Source organism: Eucalyptus grandis, chromosome 5, assembly GCF_016545825.1.
Source record: "Eucalyptus grandis isolate ANBG69807.140 chromosome 5, ASM1654582v1, whole genome shotgun sequence".
NCBI classification, from domain to species: domain Eukaryota; kingdom Viridiplantae; phylum Streptophyta; class Magnoliopsida; order Myrtales; family Myrtaceae; genus Eucalyptus; species Eucalyptus grandis.
The window spans coordinates 61,850,780-61,855,569 of record NC_052616.1 but is presented as its reverse complement, the minus strand read 5'-3'; the positions used below and the strand labels follow the sequence as shown (position 1 = coordinate 61,855,569).

At 44.8% G+C, this 4,790-nt stretch overlaps 1 pseudogene; it reads right to left on the bottom strand.

Annotated features, from left to right (window-relative positions):
• Nucleotides 1–1,062: 1,062 nt before the first annotated feature.
• On the bottom strand, nucleotides 1,063–3,124 carry LOC120293221 (annotated as a pseudogene).
• Between the last annotated feature and the right edge of the window lie 1,666 nt (nucleotides 3,125–4,790).

Below are 4,790 nucleotides of genomic sequence, written 5' to 3'. Positions count from 1 at the left end.
TAGCGATTATATTGAAATCTTACATGATATTATAATAGAAGATCATGATTACATTATGGCCTTTTATTTACCTCATCGCTTAGAAAGAGAAGAAGACAATTATTGCAAGGGGGCAAATTAAGCGAACGTATGCGATGGGAAGAAACCCAAATAACGTATCGTATCGTATCGGGTGGGATTATAAGACCGACGCCAATTGGGTCTGAGAAGTTGGAATTCATTCAAGAATGAAGACTTTTATTCTCTCTTTCTTTCTTCTTCCGACGCGACTCTGCCAAAGCCGCCCCCTTTGATAAGCTATCAATCCCATGCTGGTGGTGGTGGGTGCGCTGGTTTCACACTCGATCTCCTCTCCATTCCACTTATCGAAATCTGTAAAAAGTTTCAAGTCCGGACGGCTTGTGTTCCCTCCTTGACTCGCGCCGAGAACTCTGAGGTCATGCATTACGCACGCGTGCCCCCACAAATTTTGTGAATATAATAAGAAATTTTTTTATTGAAGATGCTCGAGAGCGATGGGAGAGGAAAGTGCATCCCTCTCCAAACATTCCAGAGGATCCTGGAGACGGCAAAGGCATATGCTCTGTTCTCCCGTAGCGAGATTCTTGCACTGGGGCACGTGATGATGCGCTTGCGTTACCTTTGATCGATTCTTTTCAAAGCGAAATATTTGGAAAGTTCGACCCCAACTGCACGGAAAATACTCTCTCCCCTTCCTTTGCTCTACTTTTTGTCCACGGTTGATTCTATTGAAGAAGCCAAGGAAGTTGGGGAACTGGAGAGAGGTCGACTGAACGCGGGGACCAGCGGTCCCATGTTTCCAGGGAGAGGGACACGCAAAAATTTTGACGTTCATGGCAACCAACAGGGACGCGTAGTGAAAAGAGCATACGCTCTTCTTTATGCCCTCCCCGCCCCTTCGGAGAAGACAGACAATGTCCCGCGTGTTTCTCCAACAACTTTCCACGCACCCAGCTAACGCTCTTTAGAAATTCGAAGAAGAAGAAGTAAATTTGATTCCAGCTACACCAGATAGTGAAAGGGAAGAAAAAGAGGATTTTCTTGATTCCATTCAGCACAGATTACACATAAAAAGATACAAAAAGCACGATTCTCTCTCTCTCTCTCGGTTTTTCTCTATTTTGGCCGTTTCCAACTAGCGGCTTTCTCACTTCCTCACTCTTCATGGGGGAAAAAAAAGAGATGGGGCGGGGAAAGACGGGGCAGGCTCTTCTCAAAACCCTTATTTACCTCCTCCAAAATACCAGGCACATAAGCCCCTTCACAAAAGAGATTAAAAAAACAAAAAAGGAACAAAACTGAACAAAGATGGAACTCTGCAGTCTCTCAGCAGTAAGCCTCCAGGTGTCCTCGCTCTGGAATGCGATCCATCTTGGCTCTGGAGAGTCACGGGCTCGGGCAGAGATTGCGAAGCAGGGGAAGAGTGTGATCTGAACTGATGATGAATTTACATTGGGAAAAGCCAAAGCAGTGGCGTATTTACAGGATCCTGCCACTACCACCAACCCAATAGTTTTTGGGACAGAGAGGGGGGTCTGCTCTTTATTCAGGTCATATCAGCTAGGGAGTTCGTCTCGCCTCCATTGAGAATCCATGGATGCCCTGCGTTTTGACAAAAGAGCAGACACTATTGAGTATAAAGTAGGAGGACGAGAACATTCTGAACATCGGAAGCTATCGCTATCGCTATCGCAAACGAACTACAGCGAAAGAAAGATTGCAGCGTCTTCATAAGAATTTTAGATTTCCGATCTTATGAACCAGAAGAAGACCTTAAAAACCCATGTCCCCTATTCCCTTTTCAAGCATCTGATCGAGAAGAAAAAATCAATTTTTCTCACTGATTTAGAAATACAAGACCCTTTTCCAAAGGAGAAACCCATCGAAAACTAGTAATCATCATCATCCAAGGAAGAAAGAACTGAAAATGCCGATCAAAATCTCCCCTTTTAAATGCACAACCAACTGAACTCCCTCAAGAAAAATCGGATTTTTATCACCACTTCAGAACAAGAACGAACGAGACCCAAACTGGAAGAAACTCAAGACACCATATGATGTACATTCACAGATCACCCTCTAGTGATCAACTGAAAACCCACTGAAACAGAGCAGAGGGGAGAAAAGGGAGGAAAATGGAGGACGGAGGACTCACTCAAAGCCTGCTCTGCAGAGAACCGCCGGTTAACGTCCCGACAGATCATCTTCCTCAGCAGATCCTTAAGGTCCGCGGACACGCCTCTGAAAAGCTTCGTCGGGAACTCAGATTCCCCCTCACCACCTTCTCGAAGATCTCCTCCACGGAGTCCCCGTAGAACGGTGGCACCCCGGCCACCATGATGTACAGGATCACCCCGGCGCTCCACACGTCCACCTTCTCGTTGTACTCCCTCCCGAGCAGCACCTCCGGCGCGACGTAGTAGGGCGTCCCGACCACGCCCTCCGCGGTCGCCGCGCCGTCCTCGCCGAGCCAGATCGCGGACCCGAAGTCGGCGAGCTTGAGGGCGCCGCGGTCGTCGAGCAGGACGTTGTCGGGCTTGACGTCGCGGTGCGCCACGCGGAGGCGGTGGCAGTGGGCGAGGGCGGAGAGGAGCTGGGCGGCGAGGCGGGCGGCCTCGGGCTCGGGGAGGGGGCGGTGGGCGACGAGGTCGAAGAGGGTGCGGCGGTCGCAGAGGTCCATGACGATGGAGAGGGAGTCCGGGAGTCGAAGGCGTCGACGACGGAGACGACGTGGGGGGTGCGGGGAGAGGAGGGACATGATCTTGGGCTCGCTGTCGAGGCAGGCGCGGTCGGCGGGGTCGTCGGAGAGGAGGGCCTTGTCGATGACCTTGCAGGCGTAGAAGGCGTTCTTGTCCGGGAGAAGCAGCGGTAGATGGTGCCGAAGCGGCCGCGGCCGAGCTCCTCCAGGAGCTGGTACCCGCTCTTCAGGGCCTCGCACATGTTGGGTTGGTGCTTGCCGCTGTTCTTGTCGTTTCTGTCTCTCTCTCTCTCTCTCTCTCTCTCTACCCCTTTCTCTCTCTTATTTTCTCTCTGTTCTGGTTTGAGGTTGTTGCTTCTGGTGCGCTGGGATCGTGCTTGTTTTTTAGGTCTTAGGTAATTTCGGTTTCGCGTCTTCTTGTTTATAAGAGAAGAGGGGGAATATGGTGGGGGAATATTCGATGGGGGAGGGGGTTTTGAGGAGGTTCTCCACGTTTTCGGAGATGGACGGCTGCGATTTGACTTGACTGTTTTTCTTGGAGCGGAGGTTTACTTTTCTTTTTCCTTTTGCTTTTGATTAAAAATCGTCAAATTCGTAAACCGTGTCCGATGTGACACGTCTATTTTAAATTTAGAACGTTTTTCTAATGCGACAAAAAACCTTAAAGTTGTATCTATACGAATACGACGAATATAAGTTAGGATTTTTGGTTTAGTATATCACACGTATACAAATTTTTAATTTTTAATATCACTGAAAAAAGTTTGGGATAAATGTATTTTATGGATATAAGTTTAGGGTATTTTGTATCATAAAAAATAATTTAGGTGAATTTGTCATAATGAGTAAAATTAAGATTTTTTGTGTGGCTATTTCCTTTTTATTTATAAATTTCCAAGTTTGAAAAAGATTAAGGTGAGTAAATTAAATGAAATATTTTGACGTTGAAATTTTAATGGGGATTTCATGAGCGGAGGAGCGCAAATTGAATAGGTTGACTTTCGCTAGGAAAGTCCCATTATCACTAAAATAAGCACGGCGTGCCGTTTATTGGACTATAGAAGTTAGTCTAATTTGATGCAATACAATTTGACCTAATTTATCATTTGACCTAATTTATATATACTATGAGAAATGGCGGGCGATTTGCCTTCAATGAATTTTTCCCGTCGAATTACATACATCAATGTCGTGGATATTTTAATTTTCCTCTCTCTTTACCTTTCACTCCTTTTTTATTTAACCTCATTAGTTCATTAATAAGCAATCTCTCTCTCTCCTCTCACAAACTTGACAAAAACAAGCTGTCGTATTGAGACATATGGTAAACCCTTTGATGTCTGCTTGGTTCGTCAGGTTTTTTGATGGGACAGGGAGATTCAAGAGACGAGCCAGCGCGTTAAACATGATTATGAAAAAAAAAAAAAAGGGAGGGACCATAGTCATGTTAATAAATGAGAAATAAATCACGTCGAATGGGCTTGATTTGGCTTCCGTTGTTATGCTGTAGGCGTGGTGAAGCGGTCAGTTCATGTTGGCCGGAAAGGTGGTCAATTCTTTTAGGTTTTGGAGAGTCCATTTTGATGATCATAAGCAATTAATTAATTAATTAATTAATTAATCAATTATGGTGAGATTATGCAAATTGATGTTGTATGGTTATGACTAGGGCCAGGATGCATACAAATTACGACTCTTTTGGGGAGAAGAAAAGAAGAAGGAAAATGAACCAATGCTCTCTTTTATGATATTATTTATATTAGGCTCGGACCACAATCGAACAAAATAGATTTGCTATAGAAAATGCAATAATAAATCAAGATTAACTTAAGTAAGCGGATCTTTCCCACCGAATCGTATCCCGGTTTTTTGGGTAAGTTTTTGCCCAAACCGAAGGACTTGATGAAGAGGAAATCATGCCTATATTTTTGGGGGACAATCAAATCAAGAGAAAAAAAAGGATTAATATTATAAAGGTCTTATAGCATGTCCATTATAATATTAATATCCCAAACTTTTTTTTTGTCACTAAAAACCCTAAACTTACCTACTGTAACACACGTCTCAAATT